We start from the raw sequence: 12,404 nt of genomic DNA, 5'->3' as shown, positions 1-12,404 counted from the left end.
TCTCATATCCTCACATGACAGCACAGGGAGAAGTTGCAAGTTCTTATGTCTCTTCTGTAGGACACTAATCCTAGTCATGAGGGATTTACCCTAATGACCTAATCACCTCTCAAAGGCCTCACTGGCTAATACCATCACACTGGGGATTAGGTTTTCCACATACAAATTTTAGGGGGACTCAAACATTTAGTCCATAATACCACATGTGATAAAAGATATAGCTAAGGATTTTGAGAAGAAGTGCTTATTCTGGATGATCTGGGTTGGCTCTAACTGCAATCACAAGTATCCTTATAGGAGAGTGGCCCAGGGAGTCTTTAAACAGAAGAGGAGAAAGCAGTTGTGACTAGGGGCGCAGAGATTGGAATGATGTGATAAGCAAAAGAATTCCTGGAGCCACCAAAACTGAGAGGCAATAAGGAATTCTTTCCTAGAGGCTTTGGGATGAACATGGTTCTGCGAACATTTTGATTTTGGAACTTACGGACCTCTAGAATTATGAGAGAATACATTTCTGCTGTTTTAAGCCATTAAGTTTGTTATAATTATTACAATAGCCATAAGAAACTGATACAAGCATTTTAGTGAGAAACAGATAACTAGGGGGTGAAGAATCAAGCAGAAGGATTAACTGAAGGCGTCTAAAAGCATATAAATGATTTACCCAATGCAAAATCATCATCTTCAAACCAAAGGTAACTTAGGGATTATTTCACCGTACATTTTATTTGACAGAGAGGAAAACTCAAGATCACTGAAGTTCATTGGCTTCCCAAAGCTGTGTGTGTGGTGAGTGGCAGAACCATGGCAAGAGTTCAGGACTCCTAAGGGTCCAAAGCTCCCTGTATCAGCCTTCACTGGCACTCAGTTAAAAATGGCACACTGTTCAATGTGATTCTATCTCTAATTGTAAGATGTTGAAATAGGGCTAAGTCTCTAAAAAGAGAAAATAACTTTAGATAAATTATGTTCCCTTTAGTATTTTTTATTTTAATTTTTTAAATTTGAGTATAGTTGGCACACAATGTTACATTAGTTTTGGGTGTACAACATTGTGGTTCAACCTCTTTATATGTTATGCTACACTCACCACAAGTGTAGCTAAAATCTGCCACCATACAACGCTACCACAATATAACTGGTTATATTCCCTATGCTGTACCTTTCAAAATCAAATTTTAAAAAATTTTAATTTCAATTCAATTAATTGCCATATAGTGTATTATTCTTAGGATACTGGGAAATCATTAAAATGGCATTGAAGTAGATACTACAAAAATTTAAGAATGTACAGGGAAGTGCATTCACAGTATAATTTTAAGGAAAAGAAGTTCACACAGAAGAATTCTTATAAATTATAAAAGATACTTCAAAATATAGATTTGAAAGGTAGTATACCAAAGTGTTAGTTGTAGCTCTCTGTGATCACAAGGATTAGAGATGGCTTTTATTTTTCTTTGTTTTTATCTTTTCTCTACAATAAATATATATTGATTTTTATAATAAAAAGGTTTTTATTCTTAAGTTTTAAAGAATTCTCATTGTATGTCTATCCCTCAGGGGCTGTTCAGGAGACCACATATGCAAATTTGGGTATTCATCCCTTCTGATGGCTGAGTAATATTCCATTGGGTATATGGACCACATCTTCTTTATCCATTCATCTCTTTAAGGGTATCTCAGACCACATATCTTATCTATATTTTATCTGAGGATTAGGTTAGGGGGTTGGGATTTAGGGGTAGTACAAGGCAGGAGGTAAAGTAAGGTAAAGTAAGAATGAACAGCAAAGAAGTGAGAATAAATAGGGTTGATAGATGTAGAAAAAGGGAAGCAAATATACAGGCTAGAAGGTGGTAAGTTTGTGGATGGGCCTTGATATCTTCTCAGTCAGCTAGTTATATATCCTGTTTATGTTGCCCTTATCAATTTTAGTGAATACATTACTTTGAAGACCCAAAGTTTTTCTCTAAGTCTGATCTCAGACAAGGCAGTCTATGGAACGTCTAGACACCATAGTCTGAAAGGCATGGAGATGCACCTTCCATGAAGATGGGAGTCTGCTGAAGTCTGCCTGACCAGGGAGAGAATGGCTAGTCGTAGCAGGGAAGTGTTAGGGGTGCCCTGACCTGAGATCAGGAGAGAATTCAGTCAAGGAGCAAAAGTATACACAGATCTATGTATTCATGTGACCTTCAGCCCTTATGCTACCTTGCGGACCTTAGAAATTTAGTGAAATTAATTTTTCTTTGAGAGTTGACTTTTGGACAGGGTGGAAGAAAGAATCAAGATCACTCCAACCTGAAACTAGAGTGATAAGAAAAGTAAATCTTTAAAAAAAAAAATTATGGGTGTTTTATATCTTACCCCATAGCAGTTTCTAGTTGTACTTATAGCTGAAATAAGTTGTTATTCATAGCATCTTCTGGAGATTGTAAATTGATATGACATACTTTTACCGGGAATCAGTTTGGCACATTTAGCAATTTGTTCAAAATCTTGAGGAAATAATTTGAAAAGCAGACAAAAATTGTGTATAAATATGCCATCACTGTGATATTTATAATATTGAAAAACCCCCCAAATTAAATATTCAATGTTAGATGAATGATTAAGTCTCATATGATAGATAAATATGATGGACTATTTTGTAGACATTAAGAATTATGTTTATAAATAATTTAGTGAAAAAAGCAAGTTATTATACATAAAACTTTATACTAATCACACATAATTTACATCTATGTACGTGTGGGTATGTATATATACACACATATATATACATACATATACACACATACATACACAAAATCTTTGTTGGAGAGGTTATGGAGGAAGGGGAACCCTCTTACACTGTTGGTGGGAATGCAAGTTGGTGCACCCACTTTGGAAAACAGTGTGGAGGTTCCTCAAAAAGTTAAAATTAAAGCTACCCTATGACCCAGCAATTGCAGTACTGGGTATTTACCCCAAAGATGTAGTGAAAAGAAGGGCCATATGCACCCTAATGTTCACAGCAGCAATATTCACAATAGTCAAACTGTAGAGCAGCTGAGATACCCTTAAAGAGATGAATGGATAAAGAAGGTGTGGTCCATATACCCAATGGAATATTACTCAGCCATCAGAAGGGATGAATACCCAAATTTGCATCAACATGGATGGAACTGGAGGAGATTATGCTGAGTGAAATAAGTCAAGCAGAGAAAGTCAGTTATTTGGTTTCACTTATTTGTGGAACATAAGGAATAGCATGGAGGACATTAGCAGAAAGAAGGAGAAAACAAAGGGGGCAGAAATCAAAGGAGAAGATGAACCATGAGAGACTATGGACTCTGGGACTCAAACTGAGGGTTTTGTTGGGGGGATGGTTGAGGCTGCTGATGGGTATTAAAGGAGGGCACATATTGCGTAGAACATTAGGTGTTATACACAAACACTACATCAAAAACTAATGATGTTGGGATGCCTGGGTGGCTCAGTTGGTTAAGCAGCTGCCTTTGGCTCAGGTCATGATCCCAGCGTCCTGGGATCGAGTCCCACATCAGGCTCCTTGCTCAGCAGGGAGCCTGCTTCTCCCTCTGCCTCTGCCTGCCATTCTGTCTGCTTGTGCTTGCTCTCTCTCCCTCTCTCCCTCTGATAAATAAATAAAATCTTAAAAAAACAAAACAAAACAAAACAAAAAAACTAATGATGTACTATATGGTGACTAACATAACATAATTTAAAAAAATTCTTTTTTTATGCATACCACTTTGCAAGAATGTAACTATTAGATGCAATGAAATGTATAAGTAATGTCATATTGATCTTTCTCTTTGCAAAGTAATGAATATCTTATTTTTTCTTTATCAGAAGTTCCAAATTTGTTAAAGATACAGACTAATTGAAAAAATGGAGAAAATAAAACATCAAACTAACAAATTTTTTCTTTATTTAAAAAGAATGGCATATATTGATAGAATTCACTCATTTCCTCTGTGTTTTAGCAAGTTATCATTTATAGGTATGTTCTCTTAATGCTAAGATAGTTCTTCATCATTCTGGGTCCTAGAAGAGACAAAATATGAAATACAAAATCTCCATAGCTGATGAATTCCTTAGAGGCATGCCTTAAAACACACACAAAGTAAAACAGGAAAGACTTATAAATAGAATAGCCATGACTAAAATTCCCTCCATTTCAAATAATGATCGACATCTTTACTTCCTCAAAGATACTCCCTGGCTAACAGAGAAGTCCCTTACATGTAGAGGTTGCAACTGTTGTAAACTACTCAGAAGCCTACTCTCTCCTCTCCTTCCACTTAGCAGCATTCCCTTGCTAAGATAACTCTGATTTTGTCATATAACAAAAGGCTATGCATCTCAAGAAAGGCTAGATCATGGGGCACTGGGTGGCTCAGTGCGTTAAGCCTCTGCCTTTGGCTTGGGTCATGGTCTCAGGGTTCTGGGATCAAACCCCACATCTGGCTCTCTGCTCATTTGAGAGCCTGCTTCCCCTACTCCCTCTGCCTGCCTCTCTGTCTCCTTGTGATCTCTCTCTTCTCTGTCAAATAAATAAATAAAATCTTAAAAAAAAAATAAAGCCTAGATCAGAAGGCAAATCTTGCAGTGTCTAAATCAATCATGGTAACAACATCCCCCGCACCACTGATAGGTGACATCATTCTCATCAATGAGATGTGAGGAGAAGTCTGCAGATGTTGCTTCTGGGAATAGTTCTTAGCTCTTAAATAGGAAAGGAATAATGCCTTTTCTTTCTTAAGGATATAGATTTAGGGAGATGGGATGCTGCAGCCATCTTGTGACTATGAAAAAGCCAGTCAAACGTTAAGAATAACAGAGTAAAAACTCCAAAGAATGTATGTCTCTTTCAAGACACTTTTTGAGATCCTGATCTCTCTTAGGAGTTACCCAAGAGCCATCCTATTACTTCTTTTCGTGTAGCTCTTTTATGGCAAATCTTCTGAATTGGATATTCTGTTGCTCAAATAATTTGAACTGATATTGAAGGTATAGAAAGAGAGAAAAAGAAACTGTTGAATTCTGTTTTAAGTATTACATGGGGTCGGGGTTCCTTCAATAGACTCAAAGTGCTGGGAAAAAGTTAGAGAGGGACCTGTTCATACAGGAGTTTAGGATCTGCATTAAAGCTTTGCTGTGATGTGAAGCCTTTAGTGGTTCTGAAAAAGAAAGTGGTAAGATTTGATTTTGCTATTTTTAATGCATTTTTGTGTGTTCTGAATTGTTTCCTCTACCCTATTTGGAGTTAATTCTTCAAATATAATAAAGCTGTTTGCTTCTATTCTTCCTATCTTTTCCCTTAGCCATTTGGCTTTTCATTGATCTTTTATAAGTCTTACAATCTTAACCCTAATGCTATCAATCCAGCTCTCGACTTTTGACTGTATTTCTTTTTTCTGTTCTCTCTTCTGTTTGGCCCTTGGCTCTGGGTATGCTTTTCATGGCTTTTAGTCTCTCCAAATACAAAAGTCTTTTAAATGCACAAGGTCAAAGTGAGGGCTGCATTTACTAAAGTGAATACCAGTGTAATTGAAGAATCTCTTTGCAAACTAAATAATTAGTCTTGGATGAATTTTCTTTTAAATTGACTTTTCATGCTAAGGATTGATTTTTTTAGAAAGGCCAACTTACAAATGAATATTTTTTCCCATTTTGAATTCTCAATCTTTTTCATAACGTGGAGCACTTAGATTTTCTCTGAAGATTTAAATTTGCTACTCATATTTCTGTGGAATTTGGAGCTTGAGTGAAATACCATGTATTTATAATTGAGATGCCTTTTCCTTTTCCTCTTCCCTGCAATTATGTTGTGTTCTGTTACATATCGTCTAGAATATGGCTGCTTAAACATTTAAGCAATATTCATCAAAGACCTTTTAGATTTTATTTTCTTGAATAATTAAAATAGAACTAAACATATCTGTGCATCACAAGGGCATTAGTTTCAAGCCTGTTGGCTGTTCTCCTACATTGGGGAAATTGCATGTTGAATATCAGTTTAATTATAGAGCATTTAATAAGTTTACTGATGTTATGACATCAGTGGAAAAGGTTTTTTTTTTTAGCCTTAATTTACTTAAAGGTCGATGACTTGATTAAGAAATGAGACATAGGCAGCAGTGACCTGCCTTTCAATAGAGTTGGGCTTACCTTACATCATTTTGAGACTTCATTCTCCACTTTCTGGCATTTTAGCCATGGCACCTACCAGGCTGAAGTTGTAGTAGGAGAAATCTCCTATTTGACCTTCCTTTATAGAGTACAAAAGCAAAAATAAAGATTCCCCTCGCTTCTGTCTTTTAAGGATCATAAATTATTTTGATTTGCTACAAGCATGCTGGCTGATTCACTTCTAAAAGGAAGATGGCTAATATTATTTTCCAAATGGACTCTTTGTACTCTGATAAAGTACATTATGGCAAGACTTCTCATCTCTTCTATGGAAAGCCCAGAGCACAAATGTGTTACTTCACCAACACTGGCTACATTTATTCATTTATTTACTCATTTAACACCACTATGTAAAAAACTCTGCAATGTTTCTTAATGCACATAACCTCATTTATTATTTATGCCCATCTGTGAAATAGCCTTTTCTGTTATTCCCATTTTACAGATTAAGAAATGAGGCTCAGAAACATTATAATTTACCTAATACTGTTCTGCTTATTTGGTTGTTTAAGACTGTGTGTTCGAAGTCAGTAAGGATTCAGTGATAGGCAGGGTATTTTTTTTTTTTAAGATTTTATTTATTTATTTGACAAAGAGGAGGGACACAGTGAGAGAGGGAATACAAACAGGGCGGTGGGAGAGGGAGAAGCATGCTTCCCAGGGAGTAGAGAGCCCAGTGTGGGGCTTGATCCCAGGAGTCTGGGATCACTACCTGAGCCAGACAGAGCCTTAGCCACTGACCCACCCAGCCGCCCATGATAGGCAATTTTTAAAGAACAAATTTAGAAACTTGTTTGATAGGATTAAAAGGACAGATAAAACAGACAAAACGGAAGAGGGAGAGAAGGCCCTAGGAACGTGGACTTTATTGTCTTGCCCCGCGCTGGTCCACAAAGCAGCCTATCCTAAGAGCTGTTCTCTGTGCAGACTTTTCTTCTGTCTAGCCTCTTCTGTATTTACCCAATCCTCTCCTTTCTGAAGATCGCAGACACTATCATCATTTTGTTTCTCTCTGAAGAGCTTCCTGTAGCCATTTTAAAAGCTGGACCTAAAAGGTTTGTTAGCAACAAATTTTCTTCCTTTCCTGTCACCTGAGAATGGGTCTTTTCCCCTTTCATTCCTAAAGGATTATTTCATCTGGTACAAGATAAGGGTTGCTAGTTCCTTTCTTTCAGTATTTGAAAAATGTTATGCCACTTCCCTCTGGTCCCCTTGATTTCACATGAGACATCTCCTGTCATTTAAATCGTTTTTCCTTTTACTGTTAATTCATCGTTTCTCTCTGGTTGCTTTAAGGATTTTTTTGGCTTTCAGTTTAATCATGATTTGTCTTAATACAGATTTCTTTGGGCTTATCCTGTGGATAGCTCTCTCCACTTCTTGTATCTGTATGTTTATGTGTTTCACCCTGGTTTGAGAGATTTTCCTCTTTAACTTCTCCAAATAATTTTTTAGTTGGCTCTCCTCTTTTTCTGGGACTTTGATAAAATGAATATTAGATCTTTGTCATTGTGCCCCAGAATACTGATGCTCAGTTTTCTCTCTTTCTCTCTCTCTCTCTCTCTCTTTTTTTTTTGAGTGTAATTGACATACAATGTTACATTAGTTTCAGATACACAACATAATGGTTCTGCAGCTCTATGCCTTATGCTGTGCTCACCACACGCACGTATAACTACCATCTGTCACAATACAAGGCTAGTATAATAGCATCAACTATATTCCCTGTGCTGTGCCTTTCATCCCCAAGACTTACTCATTCTATAACTGGAAGCCAGTACCTCCCAGGCCCCTTCACCCATTTTGCCCGTTGCGCCTACACTCTTCCCTGTGGCAACCGTTAGTTTGTTCTCTGTATTTGTGGGTCTGTTTCTGTTTTTTTTTTTTTTTAATCGTTGTTGTATTTCTTTGTTTTTGTTTTTGTTGTTCGATTCCACATATAAGTGCTATCATATGGTATTATCTTCCTCTGTCTGACTTCTTTCACCTCGCATAGTACCCTCTAAATCCATCCATGTTGTCCCAAATGTGGCAAAATCTCATCTTTTTTTAGACCATCTTTTTTATGGCCTAATAATTTTCCTGTGTATGTGTGTGTGTGTGTGTGTGTATACACCCCATCTTCTTCACCCATTCACCTATTGGTGGACACTGGAGTTGCTTCCATATTTTGGCTATTATAAATGATGATGCAATAAACAGAGGGGTTATATTTGAATTAGTGTTTCCATTTTCTTTGGGTAAATACCCAGTAGTGGGATTACCGGTTCATATGGTATTCCTATTTTTAATGTTTTGAGGAACCTCCATACTGTTTTCCACAGTGGTTATACCAATTTACATTTCTACCAACAGTGCACAAAGGTTCCCTTTTCTCCATGTCCTCACCAACACTTGTTATTTCCTGTCTTTTTGATTCTAGCCATTCTGACACGTGTGAGGTGGTATGTATGTCATTATGGTTTTAATTTACATATTCCTGGTGATTAGGGATGTTAAGCATCTTTTCATTTGTCTGTTGTGTTCTTTGAAAAATGCCTACTTAAATCTTCTGCCCATTTTAAATTTTAATCATATTATTTGTTTTTCTGGTGTTGAGTTGCTTAAGTTTTTATAAATATTTTGGATATTAACCTTCTTTGGATATGTTGTTTGCAAATACCTTCTCCCATTCAGTAGCTTGCTTTTTTGTTTTGCTGATGGTTTTATTCACTCTGCACAGAAGACTGTTCATTTTTGTTTCAGTCTTCTTCTAAAAACTTGTTTAGATTAGTTGTATTCTATTGATCTATTTTCAGATTTACTAATTCTGTCCACTGTCATCTCCATTCTACTTTTGAGATCACTAAGTGAGGTTTTTTTGTTTTGTTTTGTTTTGTTTTTAATTTCAGTTGTTGTATTTCTCTATTTTTTACTTCTAAACTTTCTATTTGGTTCTTTTTAAAAATTTTTTCCTTGCTTAGTGTTTCTTTTTCTTTGTTTCAGGAGAATTCATAACTGGTTGTTGAAGCATTTTATGACAGATGTTTTCAAATCCTTGTCAGAAAATTTCAGCACCTGAGAGAGACATCATGGTATCAGCATCAGTTTATTGTCTTTTCTTATTCAGATCATGATTTTCTTCATTTTTGGTATCTGTTATATCCTGATATTGTAGTCATTTTGATAGGAGATTGTTGATCCTACTTAATTTCCAATTCAGATAGTTCTGTTGCTTAGGTACAGTGTTTAGTTTTGTGCTACTTTTATGGGCTTTCGTTCAGTGACAGCTCACAGATTCCTTGCAATGTTAATTTGCTCTGCTTCATTATTCTGGTAGTGCTCAGACTCAGTCTCTGCTGGTGCTATATGCATGGGCTAAAGGCACTTCCCTTCTGTCACTAGTCCCTGTTCTGGGTAAGCAAGAAGACAGAAGCTACTGAGTCTGGGTCTCCTACGCTTTTAGATAGAGAGAAGATAAACAGGGTTCTGCTGATGCTGTCACTTACAGATGAGATTGCCCCCTAAAGCCCCAGTTGTGGCACGGGGGCTGTGGTGTTTTGAAGTTTTGCTATAGCTTCTGGTGGTGGTCATCCTTTACCCACATTGCCTGGGTTCCAAACTGGAACTGTGATGGCCGGGGGGTTTCCTACTGCTAGTGGATCAAATTGCTGCCAGGCCAGGTTGTGAGGTAGAAGCTTATACTGTTCTGATCTGTCTTCTGGTGCTGTTGCTGGCTGATTGAGCAATTGCTGGGACCTCAGTTATGAAACAGAGCTTGGGACTTCCCAAGGGCTTTACTTTCTCTGTCCTCCCCACATTCCTCTTTTCTTTCTTTCTCTCCAGTACATAGTCTGGGAGTATGTGAGCAATAATAAAGAGAGGCTCTGAGAACTTCCATGGTCGTTCCTCAGTTCCTGAGATTCCTAGCTAGTCTTCTCTTACTGCTTTCAGCATTTTCATTGTCTGATGAAGAATTTCCAGGATATTAAATTTATAGGAGAGCATCAGGAAATAGTAAGTCTATGCCCTATTTTAGAAACAGAGGTCTCCCCAAATTTATTTTAATCAGTACATGTTTGCTGGGAACCTAGGGTTTCTATCTGAAATTTCTACATTCATACTGGTCACCATTGGTGTTTATATAATAACCGATAAGGGGTAACACCAACCCTCTACTTTTCTCTGCCATAGTATATTTACAAAAATCTGATTCAGCCCCTTTTTCTGAATGAGAAGGGTAACAAAGGAAATGGAAATAAGGGATAGGAGGAGCCCAAGATTTTAAGCCTCAAACTTGTCTATAAATTCATGTTTACTACATCCCTAGTAAGGGGTTCATTTTAGAGGATCAATAACCTGGACTTTGTGAACCTGCTATGTTCTTTGGCATGTGCCTTGTTTACTTTTGTTTTCTGTTCTACTACAGAGTTCCAAAGGGATAAAGCTCTCTTGGAAAATAGAAACCCATTTAGCTTACATTAAATTAGAGAACTAGAGAAAGAAACATAAAACCAGGAACGATAATGAAAGATCACAGTGTTTATTCCGTTTCCTTCCTTCTACTGAGCTCAACAACAGGGTCAAACTAGAGGCTCAGGAAAAGTTTGAGGAAAAAAAGATGCCTTATTCCCTTGTTTCTCACGGATGTGATGTATCCTCACCTCATTCATTTTCCTTAGGCCTAACCTCTTAGGGCTTGCTGATCTTTCTTTATAACAAGAGTCTCCAGGTACTGAGCAAACACATCCTGTTTCTATTAATGAGGTTTGATATCTTCATCTCCCCCACTTCCTTCATCTCTACAAGCTTGATTAGCTTCTCAATTACAAGAAAACACAACACAACAAAATAACCTCAGTCAATTTCTACAAATTGTGTTCTGAGTCTCTAAGAAGTGACCTTAATGAATTGGGAAAGGTTGCAGAAATCAAGATATCATAATAGGCAAAAGACATATGTATGGAAAACCGGCATGTTAGTGAACCCTCTAAGGATGTTCACTGCAATTGTGACATGCTGTAGGCATACTTTCCTAGATACAGTTGAAAGGAGCCTTTCCTAGATTTAAGTGAAAAGATATATTTTATTCAGTTTATTTATCTTAATAAACTCCTTAGTCTGTTCAGAGAAGGGCTTTGTAAAATTCGATGTGAAAAGGAGGAAAGAATATATGGTCATTGCTATGAAAATGACAGCATCACATTTTCCAGAGTGACCCGTTTTCTCAAATTTTTATTCAGCTGTGAGTAAATTACAGGTATTAAATTACATAATTTCGGATAAAATAGAGTTATGGTATTTTACTCTATTCTCCTTCCAATCTATTCTCCAGAGCCAGAATTACCATTTTAAAAGGCAAATAATTTATAATTCATCCATTTAAATCCCTTTAACAGCCTCTCATGTTTCTCAGGATAAAGACCAAATTCATAACTCTCACCTGAGCAGACCGGCATGGTCTTGTTCCCAACTTCTCCTCCCATCTCCTCGTGTCAGAGACCTCTTTTCTCTTTTCCATCCCTGCCAGACCAATCACCCCTACTTGCCTTGGAGCTGATGCGCATGCTGTTCTTGATGACTGGAACTCCTTAACATCCTCCCTCTCCTGTTGGTCTAAGTATAAGTGGTGCTTCCCTTATATATCCTAAACAATCTGCATGTCTTCAGGGAAGTCCTCACCTCCTTAAAGTCTCCTGTTATGGACGATATTTACATGCCCTCACTCTCCAGTATGGGTTAGTATGGGGTATAGTCCCAATTTTAAAATTACAAATCTAAATATTTGATTGCTCTCTTTCTTCTTCCTGCTTAGACTATATGCTTCAAGAGTCCAAGGGCCATCCCTCTTTTTGTATGGTTATATCCCCAGAGTTTAGTGCACTACTGACACACAGTAGGTACCCAGAAGATATTTTTCAATGTGTATATGAATGGTTTGGTTTATTATGTAATTACTGAGAAGTTAATAAAGAATGTCTAGCAAGGTGTGCTATATACAGCACCAGCTCAAAAATATTAAGTGAATGAATACATGAATAAATGAATGTTGAGTGAATTAGTAGCTCATCTATCATTTTAGTTTGTCTTTTTTGGCCCTATATTTACATCTATTGAGTTCCTCTTTCCTCTCAAACAGCAGGAAGGATACAAATAATTTCTATTACTAACCTATTAAAAAACCCAATAAATTAACAGGATATGCTATAAAATAAATGATGCACTGT

General features: G+C 37.0%; 1 long non-coding RNA gene across 1 annotated transcript in view; it reads left to right on the top strand.

The window, feature by feature from the left end:
* LOC309847665 overlaps positions 1-12,303 on the top strand; it is a 559,315-nt gene extending 547,012 nt beyond the window's left edge. The window contains exon 5 of the long non-coding RNA XR_014302547.1: positions 11,993-12,303. This is a non-coding gene — a long non-coding RNA (uncharacterized lncRNA). The remainder of the gene's footprint in view (positions 1-11,992) is intronic.
* The last annotated feature ends 101 nt before the right edge of the window (positions 12,304-12,404 follow it).

Source organism: Mustela nivalis (genome assembly GCF_964662115.1).
Source record: "Mustela nivalis genome assembly, chromosome: 14".
Classification (NCBI taxonomy): Eukaryota; Metazoa; Chordata; class Mammalia; order Carnivora; family Mustelidae; genus Mustela; species Mustela nivalis.
The sequence above is the reverse complement of the archived record's forward strand: the minus strand, read 5'-3'. Positions and strand labels throughout refer to the sequence as shown.